The sequence below is a fragment of the Natator depressus genome, chromosome 5 (genome assembly GCF_965152275.1).
Source record: "Natator depressus isolate rNatDep1 chromosome 5, rNatDep2.hap1, whole genome shotgun sequence".
Taxonomy (NCBI): Eukaryota; Metazoa; Chordata; order Testudines; family Cheloniidae; genus Natator; species Natator depressus.
Window position 1 is genome coordinate 7,260,239 of NC_134238.1, and position 13,897 is coordinate 7,274,135.

Consider the following 13,897-nt stretch of genomic DNA (forward strand, 5'->3'; position numbering starts at 1 on the left):
AGACCCTTTCAGGGCCTATTACAATATTTAGCATGCACCCAGATGTGAGTATTTTACAGGTGCAAGTTCAGCAATATAGCTCTGTGTGTGCATAACCTTGATGCTGAAACATGTTCTGATTTATTTCTGTGTCCACTCTAAGGCATACATTTATGTAATCTGGACTGGTTGTCCTCAAAAGTTATTGTATTGTCTGGAAACATTTTTTTTTAAAGAATACTAATTATATGTTTGAGTTATTGACCTTTTTTCAAACACTTTCAAAAAAGACATGCTCATTAAGAGTCTTTTGTCTACAAAACAAGTATGTTTTCCTAAGCCATAGAGCAACCAAATTCTAATTGCTGGCTTCATTATACAGAAAAGTAGAAGTGTAACAATCAAGAGCCTTATTACACATACATAATTGAGTTTCATTGCAACTTATGAAAACATAAACTGAGTTAAACACACTTGCAGAAAATGTCGCATCATCAAATCAACACTTTTATTATACAAAAGTAATTGTGTTTAAAGATACCAAACATATGTTACGTATACAAAAAAACAACAACTAAAGAGTTGTAATATGATTCAGAAGTCTTGGCAACTCTTTAATCTCAGAACCTGTTTTGAAAGTGACATGATGCTAAATTGAAGTCAATGGAACTATTTGCAAGAGATTACTCCAACCACTGCTGGTGTCCTTGACAAAATCATTTGAATGAGCCCCTGTGCAAGTGTAATGACCCTAGTCATTGGTTGTTAGCAGGGTTCAAGTTCTCCAGCACTTGTAACGACTAGTGAGCATGGGTTACTAGTCTTCATTGTTACTCACTCTATAGTTTACCTGTCTTCAGATGTCAGATTTCAGTCTTCAGATGGAATTTCTCATTTCTACTGCTCCTAGGTTGTTGTACCCAGGTCTTGGTCTATCTATGTCAACTGCTTATTATTGAGCAGGTCCAACTGGGCAAGTGTGTTTTTTCCCTTTGGGAGTTTGTCACCAGATCTATACAGGGACCAACAGCCTTCTTAAAACAAGTAGATATATTAGTAGTTGGAACAAAACATCATAGAAAATGGTTTTAAAACAACAGACAGCTGACACACATTTAAACTCCTCTCATCTTACGTTGCATTACAAGCAAAGTAAGACAGGCTTCCCTCTTGAGTTACAGGAATAGAACAGACCCAACCGGCATTCGTTTAGTCAGCTCAGGAGCTCTTGGGACTCAGTCTGGTCTCAATTTGTTTATTTATTTATTCTACACGAGTCCTGTTCCCGTGACCACAGGTGGGCAAGAAACTCCTCACAGGCAATTTCCCTTTTCAGAAAGCTTGGAACAGGCACCAATGACCTGTCCACAGAAGGAGTTGCCTGCCTTTGACTCTTGCGCCAATCCCATAGTTTAACACCAGTTTTGCTTCTTCCTGCCTGAGTTTTTCCACCTGAGAAAAGTCTAATCCAAGGCTGCTCCTGGAGACCACAATGAGCGTAAACTCTCCTTTCATATGTTATGTAACAACCTACAAAGTGCGCTTTACCCTGACTCTCCTCTTTGATTCCTCCAATGCCATATGACTGTGGGTGTAACCTGAGAATGAAAGAGATCCAGCAGAATGGCAGAGACATATCAAAAATGGGTCCTATCATGTTTCCCTCCTTTTTCCAGATAAGGTAGCCAAGCAGAGTTTAGACAAAACAATAAATACATGACAGGTTTCAGAGTAGCAGCCGTGTTAGTCTATATTTGCAAAAAAGAAAAGGAATAGAATCATAGAATATCAGGGTTGGAAGGGACCTCAGGAGGTCATCTAGTCCAACCCCCTGCTCAAAGCAGGACCAATACCCAATTAAATCATCCCAGCCAGGGCTTTGTCAAGCCTGACCTTAAAAACTTCTAAGGAAGGAGATTCTACCACCTCCCTAGGTAACGCATTCCAGTGTTTCACCACCCTCCTAGTGAAAAAGTTTTTCCTAATATCCAACCTAAACCTCCCCCACTGCAACTTGAGACCATTACTCCTTGTCCTGTCATCTTCTACCACTGAGAATAGTCTAGAACCATCCTCTTTGGAACCACCTCTCAGGTAGTTGAAAGCAGCTATCAAATCCCCCCTCATTCTTCTCTTCTGCAGACTAAACAATCCCAGTTCCCTCAGCCTCTCCTCATAAGTCATGTGTTCCAGACCCCTAATCATTTTTGTTGCCCTCCGCTGGACTCTTTCCAAGTTTTCCACATCCTTCTTGTAGTGTGGGGCCCAAAACTGGACACAGTACTCCAGATGAGGCCTCACCAATGTCGAATAGAGGGGAACGATCACGTCCCTCGATCTGCTCGCTATGCCCCTACTTATACATCCCAAAATGCCATTGGCCTTCTTGGCAACAAGGGCACACTGCTGACTCATATCCAGCTTCTCGTCCACTGTAACCCCTAGGTCCTTTTCCGCAGAACTGCTGCCTAGCCATTCGGTCCCTAGTCTGTAGCTGTGCATTGGGTTCTTCCGTCTACTTGTGGCACCTTAGAGACGAACAAATTTATTTGAGCATAAGCTTTCGTGAGCTACAGCTCACTTCGTCGGATGCATTCAGTGGGAAATCAGTGGAAAATACAGCACTGTATTTTCCACTGAATGCATCTGATGAAGTGAGCTGTAGCTCGCGAAAGCTTATGATCAAATAAATTTGTTAGTCTCTAAGGTGCCACAAGTACTCCTTTTCTTTTTAATAAATACATGAAATCTAAAGTCTGAATTTGCAGCACCATGTAGAATTGTGTGTGATTAAGGGCATGGTTGCTGCTGAGTTGTGTTCCTCTGGTTCCTGTGCAGTGCTTTTTATGTACTGACATTTTCTCTCTTCTCCAGCTGCTCTGCCACTTCCCCCTGTTGGCATGTTTTATTTGCTATTGGACGGATTTCGCTGAATCATTTTGCTCCTACAATATATCAGACATTGTTACATCTAGGAGATTTTGTTTTTACTTTCCATAGTTACTATTTATATTATGAGCTGTTATAATTATCCTTAGTAGTAATATTAACTTGTATTATAATAGTGTGGGAGTCCCAGACGAGTTTGGGACCTATTTGTTGCACATATTGAGGATCTTATAATCTAAGCAGAATAGAGATGAAGTAACTTGGCCAAGGTCACACAGCAGGTCAACGACAGAGCTGAGAGGAGAATATAGGTTCCCTGAGTTCCAGTCCAGCACCCTGTCCAATGGAGCACAAGGTTTATCTACTCTAATCATTAGACCCTTGAGACTAATCTAATAACACACCCTTTCCCTTCCCAATGTCCCGGCAGCTTGTGGCAGGTCTCCTTTTACACCTTTTCATGACCATTAATAAACTACAATGTGACTATTTACCCCCACTCAGCCACTTCCAACTCTTTGACTGGTTTCCCGCACAAATAAATAGTGGGAGGAGGAAACAGCATAAAAGAACATTCTTCAGGGCTCTTCAGTGCCTCCTTTACCATATCCATCAACTCTTTTGCTAGCACTTGTAATGTGCCCTAGTGTGACATCTTTGCTTGACTCCACATGTTTTATGCATCAGTTTCTCTAACATTCAAGCAGACTTCACAGAGATATATTTAGAGACTGATATATGTGCACTATTAATTGTATATGTTACATACAGTATATGAAGCAAGCAGGAGAAAGAGGGAATCTGATTACTCTAGGGCATCAGCGCCTTTCAACCAATAATAATTTAACATCTCTATTAACTACCTTTTGATGGTCTCTCTAGAGGGTACATACTGTTTTATATACAGGATGCATAATAAATTCCTACGAGATTATGCTGCAATTGAGTAGAAAGTCTATAATGCATAAGTGATGGAGCTGCAAGCAAGGAAGGATTTTCCTTTCAAAATAAGGTCACATATTTATATCTCATAGGGCAACATTAGGGGCATGGAGGAGAGAGTCACTGAACTGCATATGGGAGGTGCAGATTTGGGTGTTTGAGCCTCTTGCGTGAGGTCACTTAGGGTGACTCATGACAAGGAGTAAGTTGATGCATATAGATTCCTTGGGACATTGTAACAGCTGCTTGTCTCCAGAATGAATGGAGTCAAATGACTCGGGGGTCAATAGGGAGAGCCGCAAAACGAGAATTCCATTTCGTGAAATATTTGGAAGTTTCAAAATTTGTTTTCGGTCCAGTGAAGAATAAAAATGAGATATTTTGAACTTTTTCATTATAATAAAAACTAGGGCTGTCGATTAATCGCAGTTAACTCACGATTAACTCAAAAAAATTAATTGCGATTAAACAATTTAATCGTGATTAATCACACGGTTAAACAATAGAATACCAATTTAAATTTATTAAATATTTTGGATGGTTTTCTACATTTTCAAATATATTGATTTCTATTACAACATGGAATACAACGTGTACAATGTTCACTTTATATTATTTTTGATTACAAATATTTGCACTGTAAAAATCATAAATAAAATAAATAGTATTTTTCAGTTCACCTCATACAAGTACTGTAGTGCACTCTATTTATTGTGAAATGTAACTTACAAATGTAGATTTTTTTTGTTACATAACTGCACTCAAAACCAAAACAATGTAAAACTTTAGAGCCTACAAGTCCACTCAGTCCTATTTCTTGTTCAGCCAATCGCTAACAGAAACAAGTTTGTTTACATTTACGGGAGAGACTGATGCCTGCTTCTTATTTACAGTGTCGCCTGAAAATGAGAACAGGTGTTTGCATGGCACTTTTGTAGCCAGTGTTGCAAGGTATTTATGTGCCAGATATGCTAAACATTCGTATGCCCCTTTGTGCTTTGGCCACCATTCCAGAGGACATGCTTCCATGCTGATGATGCTCGTTAAAAAAAAATGCATTCATTACATTTGTGACTGAACTCCTTGAGGGAGAATTGTATGTCTCCTGTTCTGTTTTACCCACATTCTGCCATATATTTCATGTTATAGCAGTCTTAGATGATGACCCAGCACATGTTCGTTTTAAGAACAATTTCACAGCAGATTTGACAAAATGCAAAGAAGGTACCAATGTGAGATTTCTAAAAATAGCTACAGCACTCGACCCAAGGTTTAAGAATCTGAAGTGCCTTCCAAAATCTGAGAGGGACAAGGTGTGGAGCATGCTTTCAGAAGTCTCAAAAGAGCAACGCTCAGATGTGGAAACTACAGAACCTGAACCACCAAAAAACAAAATCAACTTTTTCTGCTGGTGGCATTTGACTCAGATTATGAAAATAAGCATGTGTCGGTCCACACTGCTTTGTATTGTTAACAAGCAGACCCCGTCATTGGCATGGACATGTCCCCTGGAATGGTGGTTGAAGATGAAGGGACATATGAATCTTTAGGGCATCTGGCACGTAAATATCTTGCGACGCTGGCTACAACAAATTGTTGGGTTTGGTTCAAAATGACATTTTGTTTAAAAAAATACTAAAAAAAGAGTCAAACACAAAATATTTCAACATGATCACAACGAAACGTTTTGACTGCCCCAATCCATTTTTTCCCCTGATTATCCATTCACCGACAATTTTGAGATTTCAACTTTCCATTCCAGTTTGGAATGGGAAAAAAGTCTGAAATCTTGACAGGTTTCAGAGTGGTAGCCGTGTTAGTCTGTATCAGCAAAAACAACGAGGAGTCCTTGTTGTTAGTCTCTAAGGTGCCACAAGGACTCCTTGTTGTTTTGGGGTTTTTTTCTGAAATCTTGAAAAGTCTCATGGGATGGAAATTTTTTTTCCAGTGTGCGCTGAGAACAGTGCTGACAGTCTGTAAGTGGCAGCTGTTCAATGAAGTGAGCTGTAGCTCACGAAAGCTTATGCTCAAATAAATTTGTTAGTCTCTAAGGTGCCACAAGTATTCCTTTTCTTTTTGTTAGATACTGTGTATGTGCGCTTGTACACTGAGTTACAGGTTTGTGTTTTTATTAGCATGTGTCCACAATTACACGTGTATCTACAGGTATGTGTGTATGAGAGTTAGTGATCGGTGACTCTGAAGGGAATCAGAACTTTGGCCCTCCTTATACAAGCCCTCAAAGGCTTGGATGCTTATCTACTGTTTCTCATCCAAACCTCTCCAGCCTGTAAAACTGCGATAGAGATCTTATGTTCACAGGTTTTCTTGGGAAAATTCAGACACTTTCACTTCCCCTGATTAGGAATATCACACAGTATCCCCCCTCGAATCCATCTCTAACAAAAACTCAAAGTGGGAAATAAAAAAGAAAAATATCCAATCATTTCAAAAAAGAGTTGAGTCTAAAAGTGGGAGGAGATTCAGGTTATATATGTGTGTTTCTTATTTTTCATCCAAACCGCTAACTACAGTTGGTTGGGAAAACCCATAGAATTTCTGCAATAAAAATAACTTTGATTTTTTCATCAAACCCCCCACCCCAAAATTAAAATTAAAACCAACAACAAATAATTTTCAAAATCAAAAACTGAAAAAAATTCGTTTAAAACAAACAAACAAATGCAGCATTCCAAGAAATGGAAATAACTTGCGTAGCTGAAATGGACATGAATGTTCTTTCCCTTTTAATAAATTCTGTTCTATGAATATATTAAGTTTTAATGTATTTGTTGTAAAATTGCATGGGGTATTTTGCACTGATTTTGTTACAAAATAAAATTCTATTATTTAGAACATAATTCAACTTTATTAGTTCCAAACATATGCTGCTGAGTTCTCAGCAATTCTAAAAGCGACCAATTACCTATTACGGCACAGTGTCACACAACTAATAGGATTGGTTACAAATAAAATTAATAGGAACTGTGTGGTGATAGCTGTATATGTAGGAATATAACATTGTCAATGCATCTATCAGGCCACAAAAGAGCAGCGCCAGGTAGAGCAAACTACAACAATACATGTTATTCCGGCTCACTGTTAAAATGTTCTTTCAAAGCTTCCCTCATGCATATAACTCTGCACTGAACTCTCCTAATATCTCTTGTATCTATTCAAATTCAGCAGATAGTCGCTCCACCTCCACCTGCCACCCCCGTGGAAACTTTTACCCCTTTGCGCTTCACAGGACACAACAGGCAGCTATAACCATTGGGATATTTTTCTCACTGAGGTCCAATCCTGTGAATAGACAACACCAGCATCCCTTCAAATGACCAAAAGTGCATCAACTATCATTCGGCACCTGCTGAGCTGGTAGTTGAATCTTTCCTTGGTGCTGCCAAGGTGGCCGGTGTTTGGCTTTATAAGCCAGGGATTAAGGGATAGGCTGGGTCCCCCATAGAATCAGAAGATTAGGGTTGGAAGAGACCTCAGGAGCTCATCTAGTCCAATCCCCTGCTCAAAGCAGGACCAACACCAACTAAATCATCCCAGCCAAGGCTTTGTCAAGCTGGGCCTTAAAATTTTCCAGGATCACTATTGGCATCTCAACATTGACAATGGTAATCTGCTGGTTGGGAAATAAAGTCCCTGTTTGCAGCTTTCTGAACAGTCCAGTGTTCTTAAAGATGCAAGTATCATGGATCTTCCCTGACCTGCTCACACTGATGTCAGTGAAACACAGCACTTGCATAAACATAGAAAAGTAACCCTTTGTGTTGATGTATTCCATGGTAAGGTGCTCCAATGCTGAACCTGGGATATCCGTGCCATCTATTACCACCCTCCCTCCACACAGTTCGGGAACCCCATTGCTGTTGATCCATCCACTATGCCCTGAACATCGCTAAAAGTCACACTCCTGTGAAACAAGAGCAGATTAATGACTGAGCACACTTGCCAGACAACAAATCCCACAATGGATTTCCTGATTCCAAACAGATTCCCAACTGACCGGTAGCAATCCAGCATTGCAGGTTTCCACAATGTGATCGCCACTCGCTTCTCCACTGTCAGTGCAGCTCTCATTTTGGTGTCCCTGCGATACCTGGCAGGGATGAGCTCCGCACACAGATCCAGGAATGTGGCCTTGCACATCTGAATGTTCTGCAGCCACTGCTCAACATCCCAAACCTGCATTATGATGTGATCCTGCCCATCGGAGCTCATTTCTCAGGCCTAGAAGTGGTGCTATGCCATCTGGAGCTGCTCTGTGAATGCCATCAACAACTTCAAATCGGTTCTTACTATGTTCCATGGCAATTGGCCCTCCAAGAAATCATCATGTTCCCCAGTCATTCGGTTCTTCGTTTGGCTCTGCAGATACTGCAGAACTGTGCGCTGTATGCTTGCAATGCTCAGGACAATAGTGCAGAGCTGTGCAGACTCCGTGCTTCTGACAGAGATGGTGGCCAGCTAGGCAGGCCATGTAGGTTTGTGGGATTTTGAAAAAAAAGGTGTGAAAATTATGGGATACAGATAACATGATGGGATGGAGACAACTGCAAATTGGGAAGTTGACTCCATGCTCCCAATCATGACTTGTTTTGGCCCCATGCCTGCATTGCCAAAACTTCCCAAAAGACAGTGCACTGGACAGTGGTGAGTTGCACACTGGGATACATACCCACGATGCACCTCACTTTGTATTGACACAAGTGCTCCTAGTGAGTACACGCCCTGCTGACACAAGGAGCCAAGTACATACACGCACAAGCGATATATTAACTGCGGCAGCTGTATGCCGATGTAACTTGAGTCAGCATAATTTTTTAGTGTTGACATGGCCTACATCTCTCAAGGATGGGGATTTCTCACTCCCTGGGAGATGTAGCTATGCCAAAGTGAGTTTTTAGTGTAAATCAGCCCTAAGAAATATGAGAATCAGGCCAGTAGCCCTGATTGATCAAGGCACTTGGGCACATGCCTAACTTGAAGCATGTAAGTACTTCCATTGACTGATTGTGTGCTTGAGCACCTTGCTGATTCACACCTCTAGGAAGTAACGCAGTGTGTGTGCGTATGTCCGCGCACAACCAGACGTGACTGAGCGTATAAAAGCCCCCATTTTAAAGTGCTGTTGTAGCTGTTTTGGTCGCAGGATATGAGAGAGACAAGGTGGGTGAGGTAATATTTTTTATTGGGCCATCAGGTTCTGTGGTGGTGCAGAAGTTTAGTCTCTTGGAGAGTACAGATAATTCAGTTCTGTTTAGGGGTTGTCTTGATAGGTTGGTGATGTTGGGTTGTTGTGGATGGCCCATGTGGTGGGTCCTGGTGTCACGGTTTCTCCTGGAGCTGGTGTTCTGTTGATTGTGAAATTGTTGTAGTTGGTTCTACTTTCTGTGTTGGTTGGCTGTCATCAGGGTGTTTTGTTTTTTTTTAAATATTGTGTTGGGTTACCTGCATGATATCTGGGTAGGTTTCTGGATTTTTTTTTTCTTCCAGTGTGTGAGAGCATGTGATGATTTCTTGTTTGAGGTGGTCCATTCTGGAATATGTGACGTGGAGGAGATGGTTTCTCCGTTTTTTTTCTGAACGCCGTCTGCAAAGCTATTCAGCATATCTGAAGTTGTACGGAGCTGTCAGAGGGTTACAGATGGTGAGTCCCCGGGGGAGGATGTTCTGGTTTTGCATTTGCTCTTTTATGGTCTAGTAAAAGATATCACCTCACCCACCTAATCTCTAAGAATTATAAAGGTATGCAGGCATTGTATTGAAACACCTAACTGATTCACAAGCCAATGGAAAAGCAACAGCCCCTGAATCAGGTAGGCATTGTGGTACTGAGTGCAGCACCACATACGTACCTTTGAAAATCCGGGCCCACGACTTTAGGGCCAGAGAGATGCGCAAGAGGAAAATGGAGTTGATACAATGACACTGCTTTAGAACATACATAAGCTCTTGTTTTGCAGTGAGCCAGGACTGAATCACCCAACCTTGAGCCTCCCCCCTGACTATCCCAAATCCTCCTGCAGGTAAGGAGGCTGCTGTACACTGGCATTCGCCTGATAAAAATGCTTACATTTATGGAGAGTGACTGGCTGCAAGGAATATAATGAAATGTGATATTTCACATAACTGTACAGTGCAGAAATCATGCAGAATGACAGTGAAGTGTCAGCACTCAGTGAATAAGACCAACTCGAGATGGTAGACGAAGCCACTAAATAATTTTGCACAGCACTGAAAATCCAGGCACAGTCTGGCCTCCTCATGCCTCAGATCTTGAGTTACATTTCACATATACAAGTGTATTGCCACCATCTTTTCTTGTCAAGCTCTGTATTTTAAAGGCCCGGACAACCAAACCCTCTAAGGAGAAAACCTGGGCAGTTAATAACCAGTAACTTTACCCTATTAAAATGGGTTATATGCACTAGTTTAAAGGCCTTTTTTTTTTCTTATGTGAATCTGTGGTATGTTTTTTCCAGATCAATGTGCTACCCATTACATGGCAGCAAATTTGAGTGGGGCTCAGGTGGGCTGAGTTCTATTCCTGGTTCCGCTTGCTGCCCTAGCAAATGACTTCATTGCTCTGTGTGTCAGTTGCCCCCTCAGCAAAATGAGCACAAGGAAACTGACTTTCTTCATAAAGCTCATTGAGATCTGCTGTTGAAAAGGGGCTCTGTAAGAGTGAGGTGTTATGTTGCATGACGATGGCTTGTTAATGATGCATTAGAGAAAGGAAGTACCTCAGAACCAGCAAGCTGGGGGTTAACCCCTGACTTGGCTCCACCACAGGTGTGAAAGGTGGGAGACATGAGGTGGGTGAGGGGAGTTGAAGCCCGCTGAGAGAGACAATGTTGTCCAGTAGATAGTATGCTGCACTGGAATCAGGGATTCTATTCCTGGCTCTGTCCATGACCTTGGGGACATTACTTTGCCGATACATAATAAAGTCCAATAGGATAACCCCTTTTTATGGAGTCCAGGAGCATTAGCTGGCTAGTGTAATGCTGGGTTCTTCTCAGGTCAACTTTTAACATGAATAGTATTTCTCAAATCAGCACACTTACCTATTCTTAACGAATGATTTATTAATTCAGCCAGAACCACACTCTTAGATAAGCAAAAGTTTACCACTCAAATGTAGACATGACCAATTGTACGTACGACACACAGCACAATCCAACCCTGCAGGCACTTATCACAGTTTAGAGTTGAGGCTCAGGAGTTATATCAAAGTACAATGGAAATGACCAATATTTCTTATGGGTGAGGTAATCTCTTCTATTGGACCAACTTCTGTTGGTGAGAGAGACAAGCTTTCAAGATTATATAGCTTCTTCTTCAGGTCACCCAGTGTAAGCTTGAAAGGTTTTCTCTCTCACCAATAAAAGTTGGTCCAATAAAAGATACTACATCACGCACCTTGTCTCTCTAACTCCTGGGACTGACATGGCTAAAATAACACTGCATACAAGATTTCTTATTACTTTTATATATGATCAACAATTCTGAATTCTTTACTACCTAACACATTTATCACCCTTCCCAGGGTGCACTTGTCTTTAAGGCACTTTGAAGAGTGTGTCTACTTCTCTTTGACTAGATTGGTCCAAAAGGGACACATTTAGAATACTAAAAACAATTGCTTAAAACAATTCTTTTCACTCGCTCTTAGGTCACTTTGCTTGGATTCATAAAGGAATTCAATTCTACAATATAGTTACTTGAGGTCTCACTAGAGAGTGTAGACTCAGCAAGATAACCTAGAGTTATTCATATTAAAGAATAGAAGGGGAAATTCAATCTTTTAAATGAAATCTCACCACTTCTTCTTATCTTCTGAACCCTGGGATGAGGGGAAGAACCCTTTCCACATGGCTGGTCCAGATGTCAATTGCACTTAGGATTCTGCAGTTTCTTGTGTTGGGTTCAGTCAACTCCCTTGAGCATACGTTGAACTCAGTTTACATACTGTCCGCTGCTCTTGGTGTAACCTCTCAGAGACCCAGCTTTCTCCGAACTGGTCCCCTTCAATTCATCAACAGTTGGACCAGTCTATAACCACTTGGACTCAATTTAAGTTATCAGCCCTTAAACTCCAGGTCCCCTCTGGTATCCCTGTCACTTTTTTAGAGGCAGCCTAGCATGGGACTGTTGACCCTTGGCTATCCCAGGCCTTTCTACCTTCTTTTCCCTCTTGATTCTCTCCCCTTTATAGCTGGGCTTGTTTTCTTAATTGGTCACAGTTGTGGATGCATGTCTCCACGACTGGCTGTGTGGGGGTTTGGTTGGCCTGATTGCTTGTGATCACCCGGAAGACTCTTATCTCTTATCTGTGCTCAGTATGGAGTTTGTAAACCCCACTACAATACCCTAGTTTCAGGGCTCATAAAAGGGGACTACCCTCTTATTCCTATTGGACACGTACCAAAGGAGTGCTTAGGCTTTAGCTTTTTCAGTTTCTTTGATGCTTCCATTGGTATCCAGTAGATGGCGGCAGTGTGTGACAAATTCTTTCAATCCTTTTCTGGTCGGAGGCTTTTTAGGTTTGATTCATTTCAAGGCCTGTATTTCATTATTAGACCCTAGTATCAATTGGAAGCCCCACTTGTAAGCAATTCCTCTTAATATGCCAAAATTATATGCTGGTTAATATCTTTTAACATTTCTTCTTCCTCATGCCAATTTCTCTTACTTCTAGAGTACAACAACTATTTACAGTGAGAATCAACAAAATCCTTAGAATCTTCTAAATTTGGAGGACATACTCCATACATTCTTTGACTGCACATCAGCATTTCACATTATTTAGAACTTACAATTGAACTAGAGAGATTTTCCACATGTAGAAGAATGTAGAGCTGACTGACAGATTCTAATTTGGGGTGAAAGACAAATTATTCACAGTTTATTAGATTTACAAGGAAACAATATATCATTTGTAATTTGGGGCGAAAACATGTGGCTTGGATTTCTTGGGGTAACAGTTTGCCCAATTTGACTTTCAATCTTACAGCCACATTTCTAGTTTTTTGAACTTGCAGATTCCCCAACCCATTTCTTGATCCATCAATGTTCAGTGGGTCACTTTGCATAGGAAAGCAGGGTGTGACTCTTGTGTGGTAGTTTGAAGTTCATTTTATCTAGGGTGGGAGGGAGAAAAGGTTTTATCCATATTATGAAAGATTCTTGCTTTGATGCTTAGCATTACTCTCATTCAGCCATTTTAGTTTCTATAGTTTCTGATCTGTGGATCCTTAGACAAAGTGTCTCACATAATGTGAACCATTTTCTTATTGTTTTCATATTTGGATCCTGTTTTGGGATAAACAGAGGTTAATAGTTCTTTTAATTTTTGAGGGCCAGAAGGAGTCAGTAGTTATTAATCATTCAAGGCATATCTGTTCCATATACCCCTTGTATTAACTCCATAACCCCTTCTATTGTACAGCACTTCACACAACAGGGCCGCAATCTTGGTCTGAAAGGAAAAAACAAAAACAAATGCTATTGAGATGTATGAGAAGTATTCAGGGATTGCGTTGGTTTGGAACAAAAACTACCTGAAGCTTTGCTCATCCCTCAAACCAAACCCGTGACTCCCTGCAATGAAAAAGTTGAAAGGAGTGTGAAGAGCACAGATGTGGTACCAGATTTTAGCAGTGTGTCTGTCTAGACTCTTATATGGCCCCCATCACTTTAATATCTGAGATCCTCATGTATATTCATGGCCTCGTCCTTTACTGCTCCCACGGCTATGGCCTGTCTTCTGCCTCTGGCACTGCAGCTTCTGCCTTTGCTGCCTTCATGGATGCAACGTCTTCCCCTGCTCCAGGGCTGCAGTCCACTGCCCTCTGCAGTTGTTCTAATTACAGCCGCCTCGCCTCACCTCAGCCTCCATTACTGCTGCGGGCACAGCTTGCGCCTGTCCAGCCGCTCTAGCCTCTCCTATTGCTCTGATTTCAATATCTGCCTTCTACATTTCCCACTACTATGGCTGCAGCCTCTGCCAATGTAGGCCCTTGGATTGCCGCCTCTGCCGTATGCCTCCACTTCGACCACAGTTGCAACG